The sequence below is a fragment of the Manduca sexta genome, chromosome 15 (genome assembly GCF_014839805.1).
Source record: "Manduca sexta isolate Smith_Timp_Sample1 chromosome 15, JHU_Msex_v1.0, whole genome shotgun sequence".
NCBI classification, from domain to species: domain Eukaryota; kingdom Metazoa; phylum Arthropoda; class Insecta; order Lepidoptera; family Sphingidae; genus Manduca; species Manduca sexta.
The window spans coordinates 9,428,412-9,442,168 of record NC_051129.1 but is presented as its reverse complement, the minus strand read 5'-3'; the positions used below and the strand labels follow the sequence as shown (position 1 = coordinate 9,442,168).

The following is a 13,757-nucleotide window of genomic DNA, read 5'->3' as shown; positions in this document are numbered from 1 at the left end:
AAATAAAATCGTGGGGCACGTCCACTTTAAATGAATTTTGGATGACCTTGGGATTAACTGTATCATATTCATTGAATAATGAAATGATAACTTTAAGATAATCTTTGATAGTTTTAGATATTGGACGTGCCCACGATTTTATTTTAGTTTAATCAATGCATATGTTTAAAATTTGTATATTTCAAAAATGACATCTTTTGTCATAGGTGTTTACATAAATGTATATTGCATTTTTAGGAATTTATGTGACCATAGATATTTCCAGAAAGTGGTACGAGTTACTTTATTTTGAAAATATAACAATGTATACATATTGGTATCCATGACTGTATCCATGAAATTATTTTTTAGCTTTTAGTACATTTATCTGCAATATAAAACCGTTTAACTTAAAAATTGTTTTTTTACTTTATTTTCAAGTTTTTAGTTTTTATTTTTCATTCTATTCAATTCGTTGAGTGCCTCATTATTGCAAGGTTTCTTGCCTGTTAGTTTATTGCAAACAAACTCTTCAATACGTAATCCCTCCAAAGATCTTACTCTACTAAGAGCAACGTAGGCTTGGCCTTCCTCAAATAGTTTAGCGCCTAAGTATACGACGGCGTGATCCACAGTGCTGCCCTGCATTTTATGCACCGTGGAAGCCCATGACAATATTAAGGGCAACATTCGTCTTTCAGCCGTCCCATAATTAAACTTGGCTGGAAACTGTATGGCTTTCGGGTGCATAAGATGTACGCCGTCTCTTGCAAAGTCGATTCGAACCGAAGGTACGTCTGTTGCGTACATCTGAGTTCGACGAAATAGGCACCAAACGATTTCGTTGATATATCCTATAGCGCCATTAACTAATCCTTTTGAAACGTCAATATTGGACCGCAACATGACTTTTGCTCCCACAAATATTTCTAATTTTGCTAGTAAGCCCCCAGTCTTATTGATATCAGCTGGTATTAGTGTGTCTGCTTTTTTTGTGTTTTTATTTTTTGTAAAATTTGTTGTTACCATTTTGTTCCCACGAGGACTGGACATTTTTACGGTCAACCCCCCCAGAGGTCCAATAGAGGGGCAAGGCTATGTACAACAAAATCTGCCTGAATCTTGAGGGGAAAACGCTAACGACATATCATTTTTATCCACCCTAATGCCATACAGTTCTCGGCAAACTTTTACCTTTTACCTTAACTTGGGTGGTGTACCCCTAGCGAGGTATCATTTTTAGCCACCCTAACGCCACACAGTCCTCGACAGGATACCAGATCTTGACTTGGGTGGGAGATTCATATTGTAATTTTGTATAGTATACTGTATTATACTTACCAAGCCCTTTATTTTGATACCCATATTGATGGGATTGAAAACTACATTATCCGCCATTTTGTAGCAGTGGCCATCTTTGATTTTGATTTTGTATAGTGCACTAAATTCTACTTGACAAGCCCTTTCATTTGATACCCATATTGATGGGATTGAAAACTACATTATCTGCCATTGTGTAGCAGTGGCCATCTTTGATTTTGATTTTGTATAGTGCACTGAATTCTACTTGACAAGCCCTTTCATTTGATATCCATATTGATGGGATTGAAAAAAACTAAGGTGTCCGCCATCTTGTAGCGGCAGCCATCTTGGATTCACAATAATATTGAATATGGATAATTGTATTGTCACCAGAATTAAAGGCGTATACCAAATTTCAGATCAATCGGTTAACGGGAAGAGGGTTAAATTTCAATTACTAAATTTGACCCAAACAAACAAACGGGGTGAGCTAAATAAAACCGTTTAAAAATGGCCCATGAGGGGATCGAACCCGCGACCTTCGCGTTATTAGCACGACGCTCTAACCAACTGAGCTAATGGGCCGATGTCTTTGTCTCTGAAATAGTATTACCAAGTACTGTCTAGAGTGCTTGGTCACATAAAATAGATGTATCTAGATAAAAGTACAAGTGCTGGCCCATGAGGGGATCGAACCCGCGACTTTCGCGTTATTAGCACGACGCTCTAACCAACTGAGCTAATGGGCCGTTGTCTTTTTGAATGAAAATACATAGATCGAACAAGAAATATAAATACTATGATAATTTAACAGCATTGTCAATGAAGATATCAGGGGCTGGTTTTTCCATTTAGTATGGGCGTAAGATTATAGCAAAGCCTCTTTGTATTACTAGTTTTTACTCTTCTTTATAGATCAAGAATACTTACATAATTCCTATGGCAGTATAGCTGATTACCTCACCTTAGCTGCCTCGAACCGTTATTAGGGTTTTTGGATTATTCACTAACAAAATGCTACATATATTTGTCACTTCGAATTAGGTTTTTGTGGGTGAAACTGATTATCTACCCACAAGTAATCTATCTATAAATATAATAATAAATAAATCTATTTATAATCTCTTTCCATTTGCAAAATACTTAAAGCTAAATACCCTCACCGGGAACATCTTATTTTCAAGTATGAAGCCAGAATGGTTCTTAATTGAACGGTGCAACATTCTATAAACCATAATCAACTTAGCATCCACTATAATTTTCAATCCGTTACACTGAAGTCGCTTATTTACGCTAGAAACTGTAAATACAGGGGAATAACTGAAGTTTTTCAACTGGAATGGAGTACCTGAAAGCAATTTTTATTTTAGCGAATATTAATGTGAAATGTTAATAAAGTTTACTGTATAATTTAACATATTAATGTAAAAAAAAAATGATAAAACTGGCCTTTCTGTATATTGAAAATATCTGGAACAAGATTGGGATTTCAAACGGCATTTATTGAAATCTGTATCTCAACAAGGGATGATTTTCTTAATAAGTAGTTCATAAATTTATATGAGTTGTGACGTGTAAAACATTGTTAAGGATTGATTGGATTAGAGTTGAATGTTTCATTCCAAAATATTCAACAATATTGTCACAAAATAATCTCTCAGAAAAGTAACGATGTCTCCAAATCTTTGCGAAAAGTGTGCAAAGTCGGGAACAGATGTTGTATAGTAAAAAAATAAAAATGCCTTTGAGACGTCCTTATCTATTGTTAATTAGTGAGATTGTAAGCTATTATCAAAAATTCTGCCAAAGTTTCTTTTGTGTCAACTTGTCTGGATGAGTTTTATTCGTTTTTAATTTGTTTTTAAAAAGATAAATAGTATAAAGTTTCAAACTCCGTGACAAAAAATATTTGAATTAATCAAGAAAATGTGATTTTAAACGCAGTTTGGGTAGTTAGATTCGCGTTTTACTTTGGTCATTATTTGTGGAATTTATAATTAAAAGTATGCTTAAACAGATATAGCACGCGCCGATTTAGGTTCAAGCCGTCAAATTTTATTTTTGACTTCTACAAGCCGATGCTATAACTCCTGCTATACTTTCGTACATTGTTCGAACTTCTTCGAGTACTATTGAATGGGAATTGCAACTTTTTAATTTTCCAAACACCATCACATACACAAAACTGCTGTTGCTTCGTACATTTGGGAAAGAGAAAATCACTTTGCAATGAAGTTAGCGGCGCGCAAATAGCACCACTGAACCGCGAAATTAGTTCCGAGTTCCCTTCGACGAACAAACGTTCACATGAATGTAAAGTCGATTAGCTTTTTGAATTTGGAATTGTTTTTAATTCGTTTTTAAAATCTAAATCGAAGCCGAAATTCCTAAGCAACGAGGCGAAATGTGCAACGAAAATCAAACTTCTTTCATATCTTTTGGTTTTTGGGAATTGGAATTATTTTTGATTGCATTTTCAAAGCTAGAGGCGAATATTTGAAATGACTAAACACTTTGATTCGAAATGTATATCAACAATCAACACAATTCGATCGAAAGACTATCGGGTTCTTTCAAATTTGAAATTATTTTTCATTCGACTTTCAAAACAGCAGTGCATTTTCTAAATTACTAAACACTGTTTTGAAATAAGCATCGATTTAAACTTTCTCAATAGCCTAAACACTCCGGGTATCATTAGCGCAGATTTAAAAGACGTTATTCCAATTCATTCTCAAAATCCATTCAATATTAAAAAATGTCCAGGTATTTGAATCAGGAATGCCCATTAACTAAATAAATGAGAACGGAAAGTGTTTATTCCCCGTACTGACGCAGCGAGATATTTTTTAAGAAGAAAAATTGTACGAGGGGCCCGATGTGACAACAGTACTGGGACTATTACTCAACGTGTCATCTCGTTTCGGCCGAAGAAACTCGAGTGACGCTTGTTTTCCTGGCCCTTAAAACGAAGTTCAAGTTACGAACTGTTGAGATTTGCGCTTTGTACGAAGGGTGTTTTTTGATTGGCAAATATAATTTTTTTATGTCTAGATCTCTGAATATTATGTAGTAACAACAAAATAAGGATTATCAAATCAAGTCCTGAAATTTTGTGTCATGTTTAGATTTCGATAATTATCTTAAATTTAAAAAGTAACAAATTTAATAAAGTCAAAGTGGGTAGTATAAAAACAGGCGTGATGTTCGGTTTGCTTGTGCTAAGCTAGTCAGTTTTAATTTGAGCATTGGAGACGAAAAATAGTGCCCGGTGATAAAAATAATAGAAATAAATATTGCAGTGCTAAGTGGAAAAACTGTTTTTAATTCATTTACTTAAGTGAATTAAATAAATATATTAAAATTAATTAAATATTACTTATTTAGAATTAATTATTATGTAAATTATAATATACTCATTAAATAATCTTGTTAATAATTTGTATATCGAATCAGATAATTCATATAATTTTTGATTTCTATTACATACAATACATATAAAACTAATTTATTTTTATTTTCAAATATTTTAATAGTTATTATCTGTATCTGTGAAACACTTTTATAAACAAAATACTTTTTAGTTCAAAGAGGTTAGGTTCAATAAAAAATCTGTTTATTTTTTTTCATACGTATATAAATCGCGAATATCTTAACACTTAAAATCCAAAAATAGCGACAAAACAGAAGTATCTTTCGAGTTGTTACTTCAATGGTACAAATTAACCGTCGGAAATTTTATGACTAGAACACTTTTACGATTGTGTTCGACACGTTTTACCTTCGCATTTATTTTCCTTTTACTTTGAGGAAATGTAAAAAGGTGTTATGCATACATAATTCTTTATAAACGTTATTTCCACTTCGCTAAATAACTGGATTTCTTTTAAATCAGTTCTTTAGTGAAATGAATTTTATAATGAAAAACAATTCAAATGAGTTGAATGTTTGTCACGCATTACTAGAAATGTACACGAAATGGTATCAAGTGATGGCAAATGCCAGAGAAATTATTTGTTGTTACTTAATATCAGCACTATATTATATACTGTCCCACTGCTGGGCACGGGCATCCTCTACTACTGAGAGGGATTAGGCATTAGTCCACCACGCTGGCCTAGTACGGATTGGTACACTTCACACACCTTCAAAATTCCTATAGAGAATTTCTCAGGTATGCAAGGTTTCCTCACGATGTTTTCCTTCACCGTTAAAGCTAGCAATAATTCACAAAGAATACACACATTATCTTAGAAAAGTCAGAGGTGTGTGCCCTTGGGATTTTAACCTGCGGACATTCGTCATGGCAGTCCGTTCCACACTCAACTAGGCTATCGCTACTTTTTACTTACCCTTATGAAAGGAGTACTAAAACAGTAAATCAGAAAATTATACCTAATTGTCATATAAATAGAGGCGAGATAGTTTCACTCTGAACTGCGATGTCAGATAACACTATGTCAAATTAAAGTCGGAATGAGATAGTTCCTACTTAATAAAACTAATTATTGCTTCTAGACTTGGCGAGCTTCACCACCCAGTGTCATAAAATGCGTGCCACTGCTGATCCTGGCTCACAGGAGCTGCAGTGATGGGTTTGAGCGCGGGATAGTCTCTTTTTTTCTATTACGTCATAGAACGGAATACTAGCGGCAAGAAGCGACTTACGCCTCTAATTTCAGAGATAAAACACGATATGTATTTATATTGACTGATGAAATTACCATACAAATACACATAGCACAATACCAAAGTTGTAAATGAAACTATATTCATAGACGTTATTTATCTAAGGACGGAGCTTTGCTGTGATCACAAGTCTGTTTCTCAGTGCTGACGGCATGGCAGCCTTCGCAGAGCGTAGACATAGGGCCGTTGTGATTGGCTAATATTGAGATACAACTTGAATCTAATTGACTGTCAGATAAACAAAGCTGAGAAAAAAAATTATTATCACAGCATTGCTCCGTCCTTAGATAAATAACGTCTATGAATGAGGGGGATATACTATATTCATGTTACGACTTTGTACCTGTTTAATGCGTTGACCCCACATCGATATAGGATAGAGTCATGAGCAATAGACATTAGAAAACATTTACTCGAATAGTTCATCATTCCATGAAATTAAATTGCAGTTGAAAAACTGTATAGGATATACATAATGTCTTCCTTACCACTCTATCTAGCACAGACTTGATACGTTACAATCTTATGCAAATATGTGAAAACTATCATCGACTAACGACAATGTTTTTACTTTGAAAATGTGCTCTCAAAATATTTGTTTTTCGTCTTGTTCAATTTTGAGCGAAGTTTATGCGTTTGTTTACAAGTCTTCATTTTTTGTATATTTATGTTTACATAAACATAAAAAATATTCCATTTGCTTGTCTGATAAATAAGGATAAAAATAAGAATCATATTTATGAAGTATAACTTGTTTACTTCCTTAAAGCGGCGTTCCATAATCTGATAATTATGTTTAATCTTTTCCGAATTAAGAGTCCCATGTAGATAGGATCTATATAGATAATTTAGTGATTAAAATTGTAAAACTACATAAGACGCAGTAGCGAAAGGGTCCATAAAACGCGATTCCTACCGCCTTTTCTTTACGTAGAATCGAATTATCATTAGAACGATTTGCAAAACGCATTTATGCATATTAGTACCTATATGTTGTATCGGGATCCTTTTCGGAAAATATCACCTTTCGCCACTGAATAGGGACGTAGAAACTCTTCCACTATAAACTAGCAAACTATAATACTGACTGAAAAAATATTCTATATTCAAAATTATTGTTCTCACAAACCTTGTCTTAGCAATTAGGAAGGCAATATAAAAGGAATCAGTCAAGCCGGTCGAGCCACGTTCAAGTGATGCTCTTACATATATGTGGCAACTCATTATTATGATAATCATCAGCCACAAGTCCACTACCGGACATAGGCTCTTCCCAAATATTTCCAGACGGATCTGTCGAAAGCATATGTGGCAAGTGATTTATTTATATGTTATTTTGATCATAAAACCATAAACATCTGTAGTAGAATCTTGGCAGGTAAATAATATTTCTATCACCACGATATGCTCAAACGTCAGTTAGTTAAGGAAGATGTATCGTTTATGGTCAAGACGGAGCGAATTTAGAAGACCAAATAACGTATAAGGTACCTTTTGGGCTAAATATGAATGAAAATTCGCAATATTGTAAAATGTGATTCATATAAAAGAGATCCGCTCTCATTGAAATATTCTGTTTCAATATGCATTTCGTTTTACGCAGAATATAAAATTTAAAATTAATCTACTTAAGGGTTTACAGAGCAAAAATATCTATAAGTTATCTGTTATGTTTTTTTTTGCGAAGACTAGCCTTCCAAGTTTTTAATAAAACATCGATTTCATTTTCATTTAGTTATTTAAAAATGGAACTACATTTTCATTTATATTAATAAATAACTGGCTGCATTTCATATTTAAAATTGGAATTCTATAATAGTTTGCCCGCACTTCACATGCCTAGCCAAGTCAATCACAGATCAAATTAGGCCCAGACGCTATTATATTCGAGTTCTATTGGTGAAACATCAACATTTCTGGCACGTACTGTCACAGAGCACGCCTCTGAGGACCGGGGGTCAATTTCCTTTGGAAACTGAGATCTGACGGCGGGACGATTGCCACTCAAGTGTATGTGAATGAAGGAAGAGATTCCGCAAATTATTGTTGACTTTGGAATATAGAATGAAATATGGGACTTCGAGGTTTTGAAGCAGGTTGGTCCAAAAGACGGAGATTATTAATTTAATGGTACAAAGTTCCGTTTATTTACTTATAAAGAGATCGCAGAACGAAAGAAACCTAAGAAAAAAAAGAATATCGTCATGTGGGCTAATACTAGTAAGTAACTAACAATAAAATATAGACATCTAGCTTTTGTCCGGGGTTCCACCCCTGTGATAGTCATGTCGTAACTACTTGTAATACAGCAACCAACGAAATATAAAGAAAATCATATCGTAGTGTCTTGTCAGGACAAGATCCCTTTTTCATCACCTGGAAATCCTGTCTATCATTTGGCAACCGAAGACAAAACTACGTCTTAGTTAAAACTTTACTCACCAACATAGCATTATCATACCAATTTAAAAACATATAGAAGAATCAGTTAAAAACTTCCATTGAACCGAAGTCTGCCGATGTCACACCACACATTGATATCAATGACGTATGAGCCAACTTTCTTACCAACAACTATGGAGCGTAGCGTGAAAAGAAGGCAAACGAGCGTTCATCTTCAGCGCGGACTTCCATATGAAGTGAAAAACGTGAGTAATGGTCGCTTTCCAAGTTATGGCATGCAAATTGATTTCGCTTCCAACACATGGAAGCCAGTACATCTTACTGGATATGTGAATTTTGAAGATGTTTGTTAAGAGGCTGTAATCGCTGAATAGATACATACATACATAACATCACGCATTTTATCCCCGAAGGGGTATGCAGAGGCGCAACTAGGGCACCCACTTTTCGCCAAGTATGTTCCGTCCCATGATGTGATAGGGGGCGAGCCTATCGCCATATCGGGCACAAATTTCAGACTCCGGGCTGATACTGAGCAGAAAAACCCAAATATCACTTTGCCCGACCCGGGATTCGAACCCAGGACCTCAGAGCGCTATTGTACCGGACGTGCAATACAACTACGCCACCGAGGCAGGCTGAATAGATGCGGACGCAATTTAGCATAAACTATATTCTAGATTTTTTTATATGTACACGGCAAAAGAGAGATGATTACCCCTCAGTAATCGACACAATTATGGTGGCCTGTTGGAACAGGATATGCTCAGGCCGATCCCGGAACGCGACAGACTTACGTGAACCACTATGGTGGGTTTTAACACCTTGTGTACGGTGGTCGTTATCCGGACGGATATAAAATATATCCTATCACCAGCAGAGAAATAAACTGAATTTTCAAACGGGTAAACCCAGGAGCGATACCTAATATAGACAGGCATTATTAATGAAAAAAAAATACTAGAAATTTGTGTTAGCATGAGGACCCAAAAATAATTTTGTTTTGTAAGGAAATAAAATATTCTGTCTGCAAATAAAAAGACAATCACTCGACTTTCTGACCAGAAGTCCTATAAAATAAAGGATCTCTATAATTTTGCTATATTAATTACTCCAATCTTCATCTAAATCTGTTCCCGCAAACGAATTGCACATTTCCATTACGTCAGAAAGATATTCGATTATGGACCATTAGTGTTTCGGGTATCTCCGTAACTGATCGGCGATTTCCGCCTGTCCCCACTGCCCAGGGGAAACGTTTACCAACCGGCACTAAATGGAAGAAACGTTTTCATAATACTTGCAATAAATTGTACCTTTCTATATTACGTGTAATGGGATGAGAAGAGTATGTTTAACATCATTCGTTGAAAAGATTTTATATAAAATCTAAGGACGTCATATTTTTGTATCACAATATTTTAAGATCTCATATTTTTTATAAAATCAGTATATAAATAACATAAATATGTCATTTTATTAATAATGTAACTAGCAATTTTATTATTTTTCTTAGGAGCGATTTTTATTCATCAGAAAGGCTAAATTAAATGTACATAAAGGAATTGTAATGGGCTGAAGAGATGTCACAAAATTAACCTGATGTGTCCATATACCTGCAATTGCTATAACGTTGGTACATGTATTTTACATTTGAATAATTTTATCCGATGCTTGAAAAATATAAATATAAACTCACATAATCTGTAATTATTTAATATTTTAATGCGAATATTTTATATTAAATAAAACAATTCTACGATTTTAATTTTTACTCACGACGCTTCGAAGACACCGTGACCATAAAGACTGCACTCCTCGAAACGTCGGAATTAATAATTAAACAAATTTATTGCGAAAAAGCCACAAAATTATTATATTGCTTGCATAATCTGTTTTAAAAAGCGTTCAAGATTTCTAGTCGCGTTTAAAGCAAACCAAAATAACGTTCGCTAACGTCAGATTTTTCTTGAAGCCGGATTTCAAGTTGAAACGTATAATTACTTGGCAAGAACCGGCTTGCAGCTGGTCTCCTAACTTTCTTATGCAGCTTGCGGCTTCAAAAGGAAAAACTTTGGTGTTCGGATGAGACTCATAGCATAATGAGTTCTTCTATTTTTGAAAGCGCAACTTTATCTGTTACTAAAAACATTTTTATTAGGTACGAAAGGAGAAAAAGTGGTTTAAACGTTTTCAAGATCAAAACCCTGTTTAAATTTAATAGACTATTTTTTTTAAGCCATTACATTAGATTTATAACCTGGGAGTACCATTATCTTCACCGAAACTACCAACTTCGGTTGCACCGTAAAAAGGCAAGTAAAGTATTGGCCGTTTGTAAATACCGCTCGGTACGACCAATGCTTATTGTATTCAGATTGTAACGTCTTATGTATTTGAATTGTAGGTTTGTTTTACTTTGTTGCCTTTTGTATGCATTTATTATTGTCCCATGGTTCATTATAAATTGGTTTTAGCGTCAGACAAGTTACTGGCTCAGTATTACAAGGTTATATGTTAATTATTATCGATTTTGGGAATATGGGATTAAATATTTTAATGTTGGTAAAAATTTGAAACTTCGCAAACTACTCTGGGACGCTCTCTGGGCAGATGGTGGGACGACTTGCACAAGAGAACCGGCAGTAACTGGATACATAAAGCAACACACTGGACTCTATGGCGTACCTTGGGAGAGGCCTATGTCCAGCAATGGACTGCAACAGGCTGATGATTATGATGATGAATAATTAGAAAAAACAATAATGCTTGGTTCCCTTTTATTTACTTTACGGGATTATTGGGTTTCTTTACTGAAAGACATAGAATTGTGTGACGTATATATTTCAATTTGTGCATAGGACATAAAACAATATAATAGTGAGCCAGCGATTTGTTATAAATAAAACATCATTCCAAGACAATTGTCATCGGGAATTTGGATTCGATATTTAAAAAAAAACGTAGTAAATCGTAGTTCATACGAAAAATCCTTGTTTTACGGTTACTATCAAAAGCTAGTTCGTCACGCCTTCTCTTCAGTCAGCAACAGCCAGGGCCATGTCAGGATTCCGCTAATTAATAATCCTGGCCCGCAGCTCCACATACGACAACCAATCCAACATACATCCGCTTTTAAACAGGCGGCATAATAGTGTTGACCAGAGCGATAACCATATCTCGGAAATATTCTAATTGGACAACATGCCACGTCATTTATCATTGACTTGCTTTTGCTCGCCCGCGTAAAGTACTTTTCCGGGTTTATTTTTTTTCCAACTTATTTGAAATGTATCGTGATATTATGCAAATTACACAAAATCATTATAAATTGTAGCCTATGTGTAATACTGATGTATAACCAATATTACTGTAAAGTGTCATCCAAATCCGTTCAGTAGTTTTTTCGTAAAAAAGGAACAAACATACATATGGATGTTTGTTCCTTGAAGAAGAGGATGGCCTCACAAACTTTCGCATTTATATTAGTAAGACTGCAGTCCCTTTGCCGAGCCAAAATAGCTCAATAATAATAAATGAAAATGTAATCTATATCATTAAAGAAACAATATGTTAACATTGCGACGAGTTTCCACGCATGGCGGTCTAATTAGCTAAATCTGTATATAGGTCAGACGGACAAAGCGAATGAGAATTTTTAAGGAAGGGGCAACTTTTTAATTTTATTTTTCGCTGGCTAGTGACGCGATGAAAGTTTCATAAGTAGCTGACGCGGCTTACTCTAACGGGTCGAGCGGTGATGAATAATTATAAAGATTTTTAACGTAAAAGATTTCCTGACAGGTAAATATGTAAACGGAATTTTAATTTAGGAGGTTCTGTCATAATTCTTTAATCTACGCCTAGAGTGTTTTATAAAAATGAGAGGCCATTTTAATGCGAAGCGCACGTTCGCATTTAACTATTTAATGTTGAATAATGCTGAATTAAAACTTGGGTGGATTTATTTTACAGGAATTTTTTGTTCCATTCATAGCCCATCTCAAGATTGTATTTATGTAGTAAACAAAAATGAAATGACGACCCATGACTTAGCGGTTATTTTACTATATCAAATCCAAATTGAGGAAGACTTGAGAATTTTATCAGGCTCCAATATCAAAATAATAAACACGCATCACGCATTTATCCCCAAAGGGGTATGCAGAGGCGCAACCAGGGCACCCACTATTCGCCAAGTGTGTTTCGTCCCATGATGTGATAGGGGGTGAACTTATCGCCATATCGGGCTTAAATCCCAGACTCTGGGCTGATGCTGAGCAGAAAAACCCGAATATCACTTTGCCCGACCCGGGATTCGGACTCACGGCTTCAGAGCGCTGCCGTACCGCATGCAGTAGAACTACGTCACCAAGGTGATCAAAACATTGAATATTGTTACTCAAGTTTATGTATGATACAATAATAAAAATATTAAGATAATTGTCACAAAAATGTCCCATTAATGTTCCATCGCTAACGAAATCAAACTTTTATAAAGACGTTGACAACAATTAGAACAGAGTTGGAATTATATTTTTCTCATTCGCTAATTTCATTTAAGTCTGTTGCCATTTGTACGTATCTAACTCGAGTAAACAAAAACTTTTCAACCAAATGAAAAAGTTGTATTCAGAACTAGGGGTCTGTGTACTCATTAAATCTTTGTCTCGTACAAGCCTGTTTTTTAGAATTCGCTGTAGCCGATCTCTGTAACTCGTAATAATCTTGCGTTGTTCAAAAATGTGTGTTTAAAACATTTTTTTTCTGGTATATTTTGTATAGGTCAAGGCTTCTCCCATTTGTTTCGTGTTTCTAAAGTAATTGTATCTAGTTGTAGAAATTCATATGATGTTTATTGCTAGGTCTCTCATATGTGTGAGTCCGCCTGGGTTGGTACCACCGCAATGTCTATTTCGGTCGTCAAGCAGCAGTGTGTAGTCACTATTGTATTCGGTTTAAAGGACATTGTAGTCAGTGCAACTACTGGACATAATGAGACTTAACATCTGATGCCGCAGTGGAATGCCAAAAAATACTTTGTAATTCAAGATGTTGGATGGTGTTTCTACTGACTTGCCTACCATCAGGCGAACGGCAAGCTCGTTTCGTCATTCAAAGAAATTTAAAAAAGTCAGTAAATTGAAATTTATTTTAATGTCAAAAGGTAAGGTTTTCAGTTAAACGCAGCGTCTCTTTAGAAACACTTATTCGGCACCCCAAAAAAATTTAATGAGTACATCCAATGATCACATAGACATTCCCAATCCACCATAATTCAATTTCTAACAAATAAAGTTAATTACAATCAACATAATGTGACATAACATTAATTAAAAGAAATGCAGGAACTAAACAATTTATGTAACAAACCAATCATGTCC

The 13,757-nt window shown here is 34.9% G+C and overlaps 2 non-coding genes across 2 annotated transcripts; both read right to left on the bottom strand.

The window, feature by feature from the left end:
- Positions 1–1,792: 1,792 nt before the first annotated feature.
- Trnai-aau lies at positions 1,793–1,866 on the bottom strand. The gene has a single exon. It is a non-coding gene; the product is annotated as a tRNA-Ile (tRNA).
- A 90-nt stretch (positions 1,867–1,956) lies between these two features.
- Positions 1,957–2,030, bottom strand: Trnai-aau. Its single transcript has one exon. It is a non-coding gene; the product is annotated as a tRNA-Ile (tRNA).
- Positions 2,031–13,757: the final 11,727 nt, after the last annotated feature.